Raw genomic sequence first — 17,131 nt, forward strand, 5'->3', positions numbered from 1 at the left:
ATGGACTCTAACCCAGGACATCAAGTTTCAGAGCCGGCTCCCTTCTTCCAACCACCACCTGGCACTCTGCCTGGCCCAGGACCGGGCTCCATCCCAGGGTTTCCTTTAAGCCTCTGCCCTTGGCTGCAGAGGCAGCATCTACTAGCATTGCTACTATTAACCCTCAATGCATTTTATCTCTCCCAGAAATAGGTCTGCTTTAAAAGACCATAGGGAGAGTCTTCCCTGGAAGTTCAGTGGTTGACTAGATGCTCTCATTGCAGGGGACATGGGTTCAATCCCTGGCCAGGGAACTAAGATCCTTCAGATGCATGGCACACCAAAAAGGAAAAAACAGACCATCAGGATCATCAACGCTTAACCTAAAAACATGCCCCCAGGATGTATGTCCTCCTGTGTCTGGACCACAGGCTGGGCGCCCCTCTGGATGCTAAAGGACCCTCCCCGAGTCTCCAGTGTTCAGCCAGCCTGCGGCCATCAGCTCCGTAGACTTCCATATGGGGCAAGTGGAATCCAAGTGAGGAACTTTAAAGGGGGAGAAGCTGAGCAACCCCTCCAGGCAACCTCCCCACAGTTCTAGAATGTTCTCATCATGTTGCTGTCTGGGGAAACCCCATTAAGGACAGGAGACAATTCCTGACTCTCTGAGTAGGTCCTCCCTGGGTTGCAGACATCTGTCCTTGTAACATCCCCTCAACTTGCCGAACCAGCCTGCTTTCCACTGCCCCAGGAACAACAGTGGCCATCTCCATCATCTCCGTCTCTGGGCATTTCTGCAGCCCCGAGTCCCTCAGCTGTCTGTCCCTGGTGTGTTTCCAGTGTCCTTCCTGAACCAGCTCAGTCTTCCCCACAGACAGCTGTCAGTCTCTGGGTTTGAAGGATGCAGAGCATCCTTGGCCACTTGCAGTCTCTGAGGGCTGACTCCCTTGCTTATAAAATGGGATTAATGATACACTGTGGCTGTTTCACTTAGAGGCAGCACCTGCAAGTGGTGTATAGACTATGGGGTGTCACTTGTCTAGGAGTGGAAGGTAAGGTTGGTTCAGTCGCAAAGCCGGGACCCATTAGACCAAGTACCAAGGCCAGTGGCCATGTCTTCATCCTGCGTCTGGGGGGCACACCTCATACATTGGGTGATACAGGTTTTGATTCAGTGAAATCACCATGTTGGATTTAGAAGTACAGCAAGCGATCTTTGTGGGAATACCATGACCCTCAGAATTGTGTTCAGTCTCCCGTTCCATCCTGGTCTCAGCTGTCAGGACTGGGCAGAAGTGGGTGCATTCCCACGGGACAGGGGGCACGGGAGATGAATGAGGAGGGCAGTGCCTGATGCTCACAGAGCCTCCTGTGGCCTCCACCCAAGCCAAGCATCCCTGAAACAACCCTCCTTTGGCCTTGCCACTCCCTCAATCTGGAGAACTCTGTCTCTTCCATCTTCGTGCCCCAGAGAAGCAACTATGGCTCTTCTCTGATGCTCTCCCTGGCTCTCCCAAGATCCCTCTGCACAGTTTTTCTACCCCTCCCGTGGTGTTTGGTGAACTGTGTCAGTTCACACTGTCCACTGGATTGTTATAACAATGATCAACAGCTACCATAGGTGAGCATTTAATGCACACCAGACACCTTGCGGGATAATTTCTACTCATCCTCTCCTGTCCTCCCTAAATCTTTGCAAGCTGGCCTTCTGGTCTGATCCGCAAAGAAGGGAACACAGTTTGGTGAATAGGCACAGTTCAGTTCAGTTTTTCAGTCATGTCCGACTCTTTCGGACCCCATGGACTGCAGCATGCCAGGCTTCCCTGTGCATCACCAACTCCCAGAGTCTACTCAAACTCACATCCATCAAGTTGGTGATGCCATCCAACCATCTCATCCTCTGTCATCTCCTTTCTCCTCCTGCCTTCAGTCTTTCCCAGCATCAGGGTCTTTTCCAATGAGTCAGTTCTTCACATCACGTGGCCAAAGTAGAGAAAAGCTGGGTCCCCAGGGACAGAGGGACTCTAGGAAGGCTTCTCAAAGGAGGCGTCCCTGCTCTTTGTCTTAATGGCCTGTAACTTTCTCACAGTTATGCCTAAGTTAGGGCACAGCTGGGCTTAGCTCTGAGGCCCTCAGCTCCATCCATAGTCTCAGTCTCCCCTCCATCCCCAGCCCCTAATGTGTCACCTGATACCCAGCCCAAGCCCAGCTGGCCTTTGTGAATGAACAAGCAGGGGAGGAAGTGAATAAATGAATGAATGAAACTCTCCAAACCTGGGTTTATCCTATCTTGGTATCTATCTATCTATCTATCATCTATCTTGGTAGAGCATGGGCGTGTGCTTCTAACCCAGAGAACCACAGCCATCTCAGGAGGATTGAGATTATCAGCTGTTGTTTCTTAATAACAGGGGCATCCCAGGTCCTTAGTTATTAGCAGGTCAGATGGCAGCTGGAGCCAGCCACTCCTGGTTCACAGCACCAGAGACAGCGCCCTCCACCTCCCCAGGGAAATGGTCTTACCTCCAATTGCATCATCTCTCTGTCCATCAGGGCTGTCCTGGATCTCATGACCGCAGCAAAGAGAGACACTTGGACCAACCCCAGCCTTTGGGTCTTCTCTCCCTCCTCCCTCCATCCATCCCTTCCTCCCATCTTTCCTTCCTTTGTTTCTTTCTTCCCCTTCCCTTTTTGCCTCCTCTCTCCCATCCTGGGACCCTTTCCTCCTCCTTCACCCATTAGCTCTCACCCACCCACCAGGCAGTAGCTGCTCTGCTGTGGGCTTGGTCCAGGGGTACATGATCAGAATTGGGAACCCACCCCTATTCTCAGAGTACAAAAGAGCCAGGTGGGCAGGTGACACCTAGCACATCACATGGGCTGAGAGAGGCTGCAGATACGTGCGCAGGGCTAGAGTAGGCAGAGGGGAGAAGAGCTGGGTCCCCCTGGGGACAGAGGAGCTCCAGGAAGGCTTCTCAGAGGAGATGTCTCTGCTTTTGGTCCTAAGAGCCTGCATTCAGAAGGGCTAACCAGGCAAAAAAAAGACAGAAGCCTGTTCTCACCCCTCCCTGCCCAGAGGTCCTCACACCCCTCCCGACACCCGAGTCCGTGTTGCTGCCACCAGGGCTCATCCTGGCCCTCTTGACTCAGAAAGCCAAGGTCAGCATGGACTCAACCCCCTGCTGTGCCCCCAGTGACCTATCAGGCATCTTCTCCCATTGCATCTCACTTGCTCAGGTCTGTCCCTTGGGCCTCGGCTCCTCTTCTTAAGGGCAGACCCCCATGATGCCCTGCCCAGCACCATCAAGGTCCCCGCCTCTGGCTTCCATGCCCTCCTCATCAAGCCCACCCTCCATGACACACAGTGGTGTGTGTGTCTTCCCAGTACTCCTGGGCTCTGGGCATCCCTAGACCCAGCCAAGGTGGACTCCCTCCCTTGGCCAAGCGGAGCTGTGACCCCCAGACCTGGATGTGATCACACACCCAGATCAGACACACGGGCCTCCATCCCTGTCTCCCCCACTCCTCCTCCGAGTGGCCCTGGGCAGCTCCACCACTGCACCTTTCCTGACACCGTACAGCAGCCTTGGCGGTAACAGCAGCAGCACAGAAGCAGCCGGGCACCTTGCACGGGTCCATCCAGCCAACCCCTAAAACCATCCAGCTGGGAAGCCATCATTAGACCTTTGCTACAGGGAAGGAAACTGAGGCTCAGAGTCACTCACTGGTAAAGGGGAGACTCAAGGCGCAAGTTCAGGGCTCTGTTTCCAAAGCCCAAGCTGGACCATCCACATACCCATTCTCAGCCCTGTGGCCATCTGCCTGACTCTTTCCAATCCTTGAAGAATTAGTCACCTCCTCCTGGAAGCTTTCCCTGACTCCTAGGCTGGAATGTATGGCTCTGCCTTGCACAGGCAGAGGAACTAGCATCCCCAAGAGTCAACCCTCACCAAGTCAGCCCCTCCACACCCTCCAAGACTACACATCCCTGCACTCACCACATCAAGCATGTTCTAGTTGCAGGAAATCCCACAGACCAAAGAAAAGGATAGAAGTGCCAACGGGCCGAGCAGAAGGTGAAGTCTGCTGCAAGAGACACACAAGAGTTTTGTGGAAGCCCCCTTTGAGCAGGGCTTCCTAAGTTTAGAAGGATTCAAACAGGACTTCAACAAGGACACCCAGCAGACAGACCTGCCTGATCAGTGGGGGTACCTGCAGCATGTTCCCTCTCAGCCTGGCTCATTTCCCTCAATCATAAACCCAGAGGTCAGAGACCAAAACCTCAGTTTTATTTGACCAGCACAGTGCTTCCAAAAAAATTTTAATCCATTGCCAACATTTAGTCAGTGTGAATTCTTTCTCAAAAAAATAAAATATTTGGACACACTGGACTCCCTGCCTGGTCACAGTCAGCTGATGCTCTGGACTGTTCAGCCGCAATCCCTGTGGGCCTGATTTCTCCACTTTTTACAGTCCCTGGCCTCTTTAATGGTCACTCGCCAAGGGGACCTTCCTTCACCAAGATCATTGCCTTAGCAACGCCTGTGTTGAATTGGCCAGCTCCATCAGTGGCACCTGTCTGGCCCTGAAAGCATTTGGATTCACCCAGCCCCAAACTTGACCTCTGATGGGAAGCCTCTATCAGCCTCACCCGGACTTTCTGCTGGCATGGAGGGCTTGACCTCAAATATGGCACATCTTTGTACACTCCTACCTCCTTTCTCCCCAGACACAGCCACAAACACCTTCTCTTGGAGGTAGACATTTGAAACTAACATGTATGGGATAAGATGGCTAGATAGCATCACCAACTCAGTGGACATGAGTCTGAGCAAACTCCAGAAGATAGTGAAGGACAGGGAAACCTGGCATACTGCAGTCCATGGGGTTGCAAAGAGTTGGATGAGACTTAGCGACTGAACAACAACAAAAAGCCTGTCTCACAGTTAACACCCCACCTCTGACATGAGTTTGCTGCAGGCAGAGCTTGTGACTCTCTTATCAGATCCACCTAGCAGGGCCACAGCCCTCAGGGGACTTTTTGCCTTTCAGCTCTTAGTCTCTTCTTTCTTCCCCAACCCCACCCACACCCACCCCGCTTTATTTCTCCCTCTCTCCCTCTTTCTCGTTCACTCTCATATGACTCCCAAATTCAGAAATATTTGATTGCATTGAAACTTGGCACCAGAGTCCTAAGCCTTAAGGCAAACATTTGTCCTAGAATTTGCTGGAAATCAACTGGCTTCTCTTAGCTGGACGATGGCAAAAACCAAACGGCAGTTTTCTTCCCTGCACCCTGCCACCTCCCCACGCCCACTGTGCAGTTTGGCTCATTGGAGGCTCTTGGAATTTCCCTGGGCTACACACCGGAGCCTCTCCAGTCACGAAACTCAGCAAACTCCTGGAAAGCTCCAGGGTCAGTGAGTCATTGGCCAGGGCTGTGGCCAGGCCGGCCGCGGACAACGGTGCCCACTCTTGTTATTCATTGCTTGGCTGGGCCACTGCTTGTCTGCAAAGCTTCCTTGAGTTTCCAGTGGATTTTGCCTGCTGTCGTTAGAAAGCTTTTCCATGATCAGTGGGCACTGACCGAGCCTGGTTCCAGAGGACCCTGACATGTGGCTGAGAAACTAATTAAAGAGACAAGTTTTCTATTCACTGGTGCACTCATCAATCCATTCATTTACTTCTTCTATTGCAGCTGAAATTATTTTACTTGTTTTCTCCACTCGCTCATTCACTTCGACTTATTCTGAAAGTGTTAGTCACTCAGTCGTGTCCAACTCTTTGTGAACCCATGGACTGTTGCCCACCAGGCTCTTCTGCCCATAGAATTCTCCAGGCAAGAGGACTGTTTCCTTCTCCAGGGGATCTCCCCGACCCAGGGATTGCACTTAGGTCTCCCGCATTGCAGGCAGACTTTACTGACTAAGCCACCAGGTAAGACCTTATATTATACTAATTTACCTAGAACTCTAGATACAGATGTGGATCTAGACCCCCTTGTTTCCTTATTTATTAATTCATCCACCATCCCTTCATCTGTTCATCTATTTTTCCAATCATTTATCATTTAGTTTCCCCATTTGTTTATATGCTGGCTGTTATTAATGCATTTACTAATTCTTTCATCCACTCATCTATCTATTCACTTAATCACTTCATTTATTCATTAACTCACACACACATTCACTCATAAGCAGCTCCCTTCCTATTGTACAAGGCTTTGTAGGGTAGGCTAAAACTAAGCGTCTTAATAAAAGAAAACAATAAAAATAGAGGTCTCAGTAAGACATGGACCCACCTTCTCATATTCCTGTCTCAAAGGGGAAATGATCCATGAACTCCAGTATGAGGGAGCAAAGGACCCCAGCTCAAGGGAGAAAGGAGAGGTGAGCTTCTCTAGGGCACTGAGCCCGAAGTCAGTTTGTGCCGGGCAACCAGTGCGCTCTCCCTGAATGGCAGTGTCTTGCAGGTGGGGACGACCTCACCTGCAGAGACAGGTTTGGGGAGACAGTCACTCAAAGTGCAGGTGGGCACCTGGGCCAGGGAGCTGAGTCCCCACCTCGGAGGGCAGTTGCCCAATTCACAAATAAAGATGGAAGAGGCTGGCAGTCCTGACTAAGGTCAGGGGATCTGGAGCAACAGGAACCCAGACTCAGCTCTAGACCTGCGTCTCAGGAGCGGTGGGAGCTTGACTTACCTGAAGAGATGAACCTCTCATACACATGGGGACAGGACCCTCTGCAGGGCCATTCAGGGGACTCCCCTGGGTCTTTGCAGAGCTGGGGCATGGAGCTTTGTACGCATCCCAGCCCCACAGGTCAGGAAGTCCCCTTTGAGGGACAGGACACAGAACTGGGCTGACCTGGTACCGGGGCCACCAGAGAAGATGTAGGGCCATATCCCACCTGGCCCTCTGTTTTTAACTGTTTACACTTTGGGCTTGTCTTTCAAAATTGCATTTGACAAGTGGGTTCCCCACCCTCCTCCAAAAAAAATTCTTGAAAAACGATGATTAAATTCTTTTAAAGATTAAAAAAAAAAAAACTAAAACCCAGGGAGAGGAAGTAAGGGCCCAAGATCACCCACCAAGTTGACGATGGGGCGAGAGGAGATCCCAGACCTCGAGACGTCCTGTCCAGGAGGCCCATGCACCATCACATCACAGGGTTCCACCCGAACACCCTCCAGGCCCTCCGGGGCTACCTGCCACCGTGTCCCCTCCTCCAGGACTCTGAGATTCCAAATGCAAGTGGCAAGAACAGTGAAAAGAAAGGAACTGAGCCAAATCCGGGGTGGGGAGGGCTCCCCAGGTATGTAGCGTGTCCTCAGGTGGAGAATCCAGCTGGAAATTCCAAGAGAGAACAGCTAACACCGTACGGCCAGGGTGTTGGGTTTTGAAACCTATCCATTTTTTTAAATCTATAATTATGTGGCACACACCTAATTAAAATGGACTATAATTGTTGAAATATTTTATTGAAGTCTTTTTTTTTTTTTCCAAACGACAGGTTTAACAGATGATAAAACTTGTCTTGTGGTTTACTTGGGCTGCCAAGAACCCCGGGCAGAGTACGGGGTGGGGCTGGCGGACTGCGGACAGTCAACCCCCTCTGAATGCCAGCATTCTTTGCTAAAGGCTCCTCTTGGGCTCCTCGCCAAGTGCTCAGGACGGAGACAAATAGCCTGGGTGGGTGTTTTGTGCACAAAGATGACTGAGGTTTGCTTTAGCTCAGTGGAGAAATCCTTTGAAATCGGGCTCCCGGGGAGTGAGAGCAGGGAAGAGCAGCGGGAACTGCTGATTCCAGGGCACTAGGAGAGGAGATTGATCCTTAAGCAACTCAGAAGCTGCAACCTCCTCCAAAATCCCCAATGACCACAGAGAAACAGACCCGGGCAGTGGAGGAGCCCCAGGGCAGGGCAGGGGGGCTGTGTCCTCGTTTTCTCCTGGAATACAGTAGATGTATCTCTAATTATGCCTCCCACCGCAGCTGCAAGTTACAGTCTCCTAGGCAGTCGGTGTTTTCTATGCTCTATTTCTAACCTTTCCTGACCACTTTAGAGCAAAGGAAACTGAGTCATAAACTAAGTCAGCGGTTCAGGTTTCCCAGCGTGTAAACTGGCCAGGATCTTCACCCCGGTTCTCACTCGGAAAGCAGTGCTTCTCCACTACTGTTCTGACTCAGACCCTGACTCAAAGCGAGCGTCTTCATTATTAAAAGACTGAATCAGTCTGGGGGAGGGAAGGGCAAGAAACCATGCTGCAGGATTTGAGGGTTCCTTCCCTCTTGGTGGTTTGGGGTGTCTCTCTGCCCAGCCACCCCACCCCGCCTGCCACGTGGAGGCCAGGTGTGATCTGAGATGGACCAGAACAAGGGTCAGGCTGGGAGACAGGGAGAAATTCATTTTGTTTCCTGGCCAACAACTGGGGTGGCCATCAGACCCCAGTTCTGATCTCAGAACGGGTGAGCAGAGCCAAGTGGGCCCCAGGGGTGAGCCTGATGTTGCTATTCTCTGGAAATGATCTGCTTTAGCTGGTGTGATTGTCCCAATCCAGCCAGGAGATGGCTCTTGTCACCCCCAGGTTACAGATGGCAAAGAGGTGGGTCTCAGGAGGTTAACTGGGTCTGATGTGACGTAGTTCAAACAAAGCTCCAAAGTCATGGGAGAAGAGTACTTTCTCAGAGTTTCTCCATTTTGTGTGTGTTTATTTTAATGTTTTCCTTCTTATTCCTCTCACAACCTTTGTCTGGTCCCCCGCAATCTCGTGCGTCATCTTTTTGCATCTCATTTTTATTGAGCACCTACTATGTAGGAGCCCCTAAGCCAGGTGAGGCCTTTTCATCCAGAACAGAGGCCGTGGAAGGACCAGGAATGGAGACTTCAAGGCCAGCTCAGCCCCAGGCAGCCATGGGGTTTGAGACATCTCTGCTCCCTGAGTTCAGTTTCTGCCTCTGCCTGCGGGGTTAAAAGCACCCATCTCAGGAGTACAGCCTACAAGCGGGGACCAGGTCTGTGTGGGGCCTGGAAGCCGGCCTCCACCAGCCACCCTCCCGCCTGTCCGTCTCTGGGCGGTTCCTACAGGACTCAGGCTGCCAGCTGTCAGGGAAGGGGGGTTATTTGTACAAAGCAGCCTGACTGTGTCTAAATCCCTCCCTGGGGCACTGGTTCCAAATGAAAATGTGGCAGGCTTGAGCCCTGCCACCCCTCACCCGCCCTGGTCAGCAGGACCCTCCCTCCCCTCCCCTCCCCTCCCCTCCCCCAACTCTGTCCTGCCCACTGGGAGCACCTCCACCTCACCCTCCTCCACCTGCAGCTCCCGCCCTTCCTCCTCCTCCGCATCCTCCCCGCCCCCTCGCTCCCACTCCACCTGTTGGATCCGTCCATTAGGCGTGGGGAGGAGAGGGCGGTGCCCTGAGGCCCTCAAGCCCAGGAGGGCGGCAAGGGGACAATCACGACGAGACAGTCTGATGTCTCGTCTCATCACCCTGAGAGGCTGAGGTCTCGGGGTGCTCATTGAAGAGATGAGGAAATGGAAGATCAGGTCCAGGAGGTTGCTGCTCCAGGTGACACAGGGCCCAGCTAGGGCTGGGACGGAATTCACTCTTGGAGCCTCTCATCTTATTCTCATGGGGAAGAGCTGCCATTTGCAATGTGTCTCCTGGCCTGTGAACACTGGGTACCGAAGTGTCGAGCTCAAAGTGCGTGGTAGGCACCGCTGGCCCACCTTACACACGGGAGCCTGATGTTAGGAGGGGCGAAAACGGGCCGGAGCCCCGGGCGAGGCTCTGGACTGAGAGAGGAGGCTGGGTGGCTCTGCAGCTCCCGCCTGTGACCCCCCAACCTTTGGAGACCAGGTGAGAAGGACAACCAGGCGGCCTTTGCTTTGTCATGATGAGCGGGCCCACGCACTCTCGGGTATTTAGCAGCATCCCCGGCCGATACTCATTAGGTGCAGGAGGTGAACCCTCTACCTCCTGACCAAAACTGTCTGTGTATGTGTCCTGCCGGGGGCAAGATCCCCACCCCCTGTTGAGGACCACTGACTTTCAGTTTTCTGTGTTCCTCAAAGAAAGACTGTGCTCTTTGTCTGCGGGGCATTCAGAAATTGAACATAGATAATGTCCCCAAAGTAAGCAACACAGAGGAGGTACAACAAACACAGGTCAGCTAAGATGGCATTATTGTCATTCTACTGCTGCTGTTGCCAGCGCCTTGCCTGTCACAGGAGCGATAAACCCCCGCGAGCTGCTGATGGAGCCCTAGACGGTGGGCACAGAGAGCTCACAGCCGAGTCCTGTGGCTGACTCACAGGACACTTTGAACACGTCTGACTGCCCTTGGGACCTCGGTGTTGCCATCTCTATGATGGGAAGTCTGAAGGGTGTCACCTTCAAGGTCCGTTTTAAATCTCGTGTTTCCGGATTTTCCAGATTCTGCCTCCGGTTCCGGAGCCAGTGTTGTCACAGACCTTGCATCTTGGAACCAGTACTGTCACACGGTACTGAAGTGCATGAGCTCTGGGCTCTAGTCATCTGGATTCAGGCCGCAGTCTGAGCGCGTAGCGGCTGGGTGACCTTAAGCAGGACCCTGAATCTTGCCCTATGTCTATCTCTTCGTCGGTAGAATTCTGGGGCCACATCTACCCCTTATGATGGTCACAGCATGAAATGAGATGATCCAAATAGTAGAACAGTGAAGACACTGATAACAGTCCCATAAGAATTAATTATTATCATAGGAAACACTCTGGCTATATTTAAAAACATACGATTCTCATTTCTGATCTCAGGCCCACTGAATCAGATCTTCTAAGGTGAAACTATGTAAGTGTATCTTTTTAAATCTCTCCCAAATGATGCAGAAGTAGTGAGCCCTTGACCTGGCATAAGTTGTGAGAAATTCTCTGACATTAGAAATATTTCTTTAATGTTGAAAGTGTTGCTGTGTGGGGCGCCCTGTGGGGCATGATGTTTCAAAAGATACTCTGGCCTCAAGAAGCCACCATCCCACTGGACAAGGCCAACTTATACGCCAACTACATAGTTCCAAGTGGGCCTCTGTGGCCAGGAACACAAAAAGTTTGGAACATGTGCTCAGACATGACAGAGGAGAGAAGGTGATCTTCAGGGTTGCCAAGTAAGGTTGTGCAGGTTGTTGACTGAACTAAAGAGTCCAAGAAAGGTGATTTTTTTTCTAATTCACCTAAAAGCATTGTAGGGCAAGTGAAGGCCTGGAGGTTGTTGTTCATCCAGGATGGCCTGGAAGTTGAAATTTATCCAACAGTGAGAGCTCTGCTGCTCTCTTCTCTGGGAAGCTTTCTCCAAGACGCCACAAAAGGAATCAACCATTGCACCATGTTCTATTAGTTTTGCCTTTCCCAGGTTTGGACTGCATGTTTGGCTCAATACCTCCTCCAAGAGTCTATGAGCCCTTTGAAGACACAAACTAGGTCTTTTTGTTGTTCAGTCATTCAGCCGTGTCTGACTCTTTGCCACCCCATGGACTGCAGCACGTCAGGCTTCCCTAACCTTCACCATCTCCTGGAGATTCTCAAACTCATGTCCATTGAGTCAGTACTGCTATCCAACCATCTCATCCTCTGTTGTCCTTTCCTCCTCCTACCATCAGTCTTTCCCAGCATCAGGGTCTTTTCTAACAAATCGGCTCTTCATATCAGGTAGCCAAAGTATTGGAACTTCAGCTTCAACATCAGTCCTCTAATGAATATTCAGGATTGATTTCTTTTAGGATTGACTGGTTTGATCTCCTTGCAGTCCAAGGGACTCTCCAACACCATAGCTCAAAAGCATCAAAATTAGGTCTTAATCATATTTTTTTTTTTATTCTTCTTTAATTGGATGTTTCTAGCATCAAATACAAGATCTGGTACAGCGTAGATGCTGAGCAGATACTCATTGGATGAATGACTGATTCGATTTTTTTTTAAAAAATGAATTCCAGCTAACTAAAAGGGTAGTGACCATCATTGGAAAGAAACTATTTCTCCCATCAAGAGATGGGGTGCCCGCTGCAATGGCTTCTTGGGGGAGGAAGAAATGAGCTTTGGAGGTTGGACATGATTTTGTTGGGCGGAGATGCAGTGCAGAGGAAGTGAAGGCAATCTCACGCACAGAAAATGAGATTTAAAAAGTGGAAGACACAAGGCCTCGTTAGTGAGGGCTTCAAGGAAAGCATGGTTTGATGGTTCCCGTGGCAGCATGCTCTTCAGTTGGTATGGAATCACAAAGCAAATATTTTCATAGACTCGACAGGAAAATAAGAAGTCACATATCACTGCATCTGGGGGAAGTCTGCACTCTGGGGGACCCCCATCATTGTGCCCACAGCTCCTCCTCAGAGTTGGGCAGATACCAGAGAGACAAATGCCTGAGAGACAGCAGAGCCTGGGTGCCAAAGGAACCCCAAAATGTACTGTCAGTGTGAGACACTGATGGTGTCCCTCCCCAGACTGACAGACCTGGACTCAGCCCACTCCTGGCTGTGCAGCGCGGCAAATGTTGGATTTGCCTCTGGGCCTCAGTTTCCTCATCCATATAATGGGAATACATAGGCCTACCTCTCAGGGCTAACAGTCAAACTAAATGCACTACAACACACCGATTTTATGGGCACTTAACCTGTGCTGGTTCTCTTTTCTCAAAAGATTTGGCTCGGCTGAATTGGAATCAGTCCCCTGACCTCAGAGATGACTATGTATCTTTAAAACTGATGGAATTTCCTTTGAACTAGTAAGTCCATCAAGGGGCACTGTCTTTTGATGATCCCAAAGGTGAAGATTTATGCCCCATGATTTCCACTGCGGTGCTGTTTCTTAGGGAAATATAAACTGTGTCAGCCATGGTGGGGTGCTCAAGAACACAGAGAAATCTCCATCATATAGACTATTCCTCAGAATGGAAACCTCTGAGGAGGCAAAGCGGTTTTTACTAAACAGGGAAATGATACTGTAGATGTATCTGGGAAGCTTCAAACACAATTCATAATCAGTTTTGCCTTTGGGGTTATTTTCTTTACTATGAAGATTTTTGTTTTGTTCTGTCTTGAGAGCATCAAAATAGAACCCCTTGGGACAAATTGCTCCATCAACCCCAGAGCAGATCCAGCTTCCAAGTGCCCTTTGACCACACTGCCAAGATAGCAGTCTTGGGAGGAGCCCCTAAAATGACATATGCTGCCCCTGACTGCAGCGGGCTACGGTGCACAAGGGCCAGTGCCGGGTCCATGGACCTGACAACCCGGAACAATTTCACACCCAGGCTCATGCAAGGAATAGCAGGGAAGCAGAGCCCACAGCTTTGCAGGAGCTCCCACTGCAGTGAGAAAACAGGGCATAATACAGAGAAGCCACCCGCTCTCACGAGGACCCCATCTCTGCGTCTTGCACCTCCCCTGCCTGTTTCTCAGTCTCATCCTATATTCTCAGGCTGAAGGTAGCTAAACGGTTAAAAGCACGGACGCTGCAACCAGGCCCCCTAAGAGGGAAGCCTCGCTCTGCCAGGGCCGGCTGTGTGAGCCTGGGCACGTGACACAACCTCTCTTTGCCTCGGTTTCCCCACAAGGAAAGGTCACAAGGTGACACCTCATAGGAGGTGTGGTGTTGCTGGGTGGGCAAAGCTCTTAGATCAGGCCATGACCCTTGGCAGTGCTCTGTGAGGACTTTCTATTAACACAAGTTAAGACAAAGCTGAGATAAATACTCTAGGGCTGCAAATTACACAGTCTTTGCACTCAACCCCACTTCCAGATGTCCACAAATAACCTAGAAATGAGACCCTCGGAAGGGTTGAAATAGAGAGTTGATCAGGACACAGAGATGCCTGGTCCCTGGTTGGGGCAGTGGGGAGACAAGGGAGAGGCGGGGTGCTAGAATTTGACCGCTGTGGGTTCAAATTCCACCTCCACCGCCCACTGACGATCTACCCCCCTGTTCAATTCCTCTGCAGCTTTGCACCTCGGTCTTTGCCTAAAAGATGGAGCTAGCACCCATCCGTTCCAGGAGAAGTTTCCATCAACAACAAGCATGCACCCGATGAAGCTCAGGAATTGTGTTCTTACCCCAGCACCGAGCCACCGGGAGGGGTGGAGGGGAAGGTCACATAAGAAAATACCCGTGTGGCTCCTGCCTTGCCCAGTGGGCACAGGCTGAGTCTCTCGCCTGTGAAGGACTCCAGGAGGAACAGGTTAAGACAGATCCCAGGGGGCGGGGGGCAGCAGGGGGTTTAGAGGGCATTGGGAGAGGACAGGGCTTCAGACAGGCGGGGGTGGGGGGCATGGAGTCCTTCCAAGCAGAAGGAGCAGCTTGGGCAATGACCCAGCATCTCAGAGCATCATCAAACGGGCAAGCACAACCGGAACACCTCGGACAGGTCTGGGGTGTAGCAGGTGGTAGAAGGAAAAAAAAAAGAGAGAGAGGGAGGGAGAGGGGAAGGAAAAGGGGAAGGAAGGAGTGATGGAGAAAGGGAAGGAGGAAAGGAGGGAGCAAGGTGGGGAGGATGAGTATGGGAAATACTTGAGCCCAGCTTTTGCCCCAAAGCCCCATCTGTGACCAGCCAGGGAGAGGCCGACACCACCCACCCCCCACGCCCCCCAGTGCCTGACCCCACACAGAAGGCCCTTGTTCTGCAGCCGGCCCGCACGGTCTCTGGGGAGTGTGATTACAAACCTCGACACTCCCATTCTGCCCTCTCGAAGCACACTCTACCCACTCAGGCGTCTGCCTCCCTGCTCCCCCACCCCGAGACATAATGGACCCTGCTTGCCCCTGGGAGATTTAGTGTCCTAGCCCCCCACCCCGAAAAGAAAAATGTAGCTTGAGATTTTGATTCCTATTCATGTCAGTTTACAATAGCTTCATTCATTCCTACTGGCTGTATGACTTTTTTTTTTCTTTTCTAATTTATGGAGTACATGTGTGATGTATGAATTAGAGAAAGGAAATGTTATTAGAAAGGTCCCAGGGAGCAAGCGGTTTCTTGGCGGAGGGCTGAAAAGTAAGGGAAAAGGAAAGAAGGGTGAAGCGTGGGGCGGACAGAGCTGCCTTCTGGCCAGAACTGGCCTCGGCAGGACTGTGTGACTTTGGACGAGGAACTCAACGTCTCTGAGCCATGTCATCTCTGTCTCGGGGTGGCGTCCCACTCTCATCAAATAGTGTCTCCATTAGCCATTATAGCAGCCCCCTCAGCTAGGGGTGGTCATTGTTGTGAGTCGTATGGAGAAGCCCCCTTTAGGGGCCCTGAGCGCAAGCCCCAGCCCATCTCATGGGCTCCAGCTGGGACCAGAATAAATCTGAGCCGCCCCCCACCCCACCCCCACCAGCCTGTGGTCCAGCGTCAGCTGCCAGGGTCTCTCACGGCCAGAAGCAGAAGCAAAGAAATCCTGTAAGCCTGGGGAGGCCAACGTGCTGGCCTCGTAAAGCCCTTTTCCTAAACAGCTGGTCACAGCTGCCCAGGACGAAGACTTGCGGTAAACTGGCCCAGAGCCCTGAAAGCTGAGGGGCCAGGGCACCGGGTGGGGTGGGGGGTGCGTGGGAAGGAACAAGAGATGCTTCTGGGAGGCTGAGAAGAGCCGGCTCATCCCGCCGCCCACTGGCTGTGCGTGCAAAACGTCCTCCCCCACACCACAGAGTGACGGCACTGTGCTTGTCAACCAAGGTCAAGGTCCTGTAGCGGGTCCCCTCCACAGGCCCTCCCCGAGTGCCCTTCCCAGCCTCTGCCGTGACCCCATGCCCCACCTCCCCGGCGCCAGGCCCCTAGAACGTGCACGCCTTTCCCGTCCTCCCAGGACCAAGGACCAAGGACCAAGTCCCGGTGCCTCCGCACGGGCTGTGTCTGACCGAAAGCCAGGCTACCAGCAGCTCAGTCCCCTGAGATGGCCACTCAGGGAGGGTAGGCAGGGCCGCTTTTCCTGATTTGCTGCAGGTGCGTTTTCTTTTTATGTCATTTACCAAAACCCCCCCCCAAGAGGTTGCAGCAGCAGAACAAGAACCAGGTGGCCGGTCTCCATGTGCTCCGAGGGCCAAGTCCCGGAGCAGAGACTGAGCATCCTTCCTGCCGACCGCAGAAAACTGTCCATTCCTGATGACTCAGGGCCGTCTGATCTACACTGGCTCCTTTGGAGAAGTCCCCAGTCTGATCAGAGATTTCCCCCTTTCCTTCTCTCCAGGAAAAGTGTGAAGAGTTAAGAGGTAGAGGAGCAGATCTTTCTGGCTCCAGGGAAGAAAGGACTCCGTCTACAACCATCCCCGGCACCCCTGACCTCAGGTTCCGTCTCTGCTCTTGCCACCAGGTTTCTGAGAGTGATGGCTGCCTTGGTCCCGGGCTCTCATTTACAAGGTCCTCCTGTCCTAAGTCCAGGCTCTCCTGGGTCCCAAGGCCCTCTGTCAGCAGCCCCCCACCTGTCAGGATCACTGGTCCTACCAGAAGCTTCCTGGACAGATGCCAGTGTGCAGGCGTGAGGGGCAGTGAGGCAAGGAGACCCCTGGCTCAGCTGCCCTCGCTGCCCTCAGCAGGACCTCATGCTCACCCTTCCCATTGTCCCAGGATTGCTCTAGCTGCTCCCACATTAAGCTGATGAGGGAGGCCCGGAGGGATCCTCTGGGTAGGCATCTACCCCGCTAAAAACCGGTTTCATAACACTAAACAAGAAGGAAGAAAATTGTGTCTGTCTTGGTGGCATCAGAAAGGAGAGGGTCTCTATTGGCTCCATTTCTCTAGAAGACAATCGAGACCCTGTGTGGGGGGACAACTGATCCAGGCTCACATCATCAGGAAATGGGGGAGTCAGTGAAAGTGAAAGTTGTTCAGTAGCATCCCACTCTTTGTAATCCCATGGACTATAGCCCACCAGGCTCCCCGGTCCCTGGGATTCTCCAGGCAAGAACACTGGAGTAGTGGGTTGCCATTCCCTTCTCCAGGGGATCTTCCCAACCAAGGGATCAAACCCTCATCTCTCATGTCTCCTGCATTGGCAGGTGGGTTCTTTACCATCTGAGCCACTAGGGAAGCCAGGCATCCCCTCAAATCCTGTACTTCCTGTGATGGCACAGGTCATTGCACCCCCATCCTGATGTCCCCAACACACCCCAAACCATCCCTATGTACTGGGTGGTCCCCCTCCACTACCAGGGCTT

Source organism: Cervus elaphus, chromosome 13, assembly GCF_910594005.1.
Source record: "Cervus elaphus chromosome 13, mCerEla1.1, whole genome shotgun sequence".
In the NCBI taxonomy this organism is placed as follows: domain Eukaryota; kingdom Metazoa; phylum Chordata; class Mammalia; order Artiodactyla; family Cervidae; genus Cervus; species Cervus elaphus.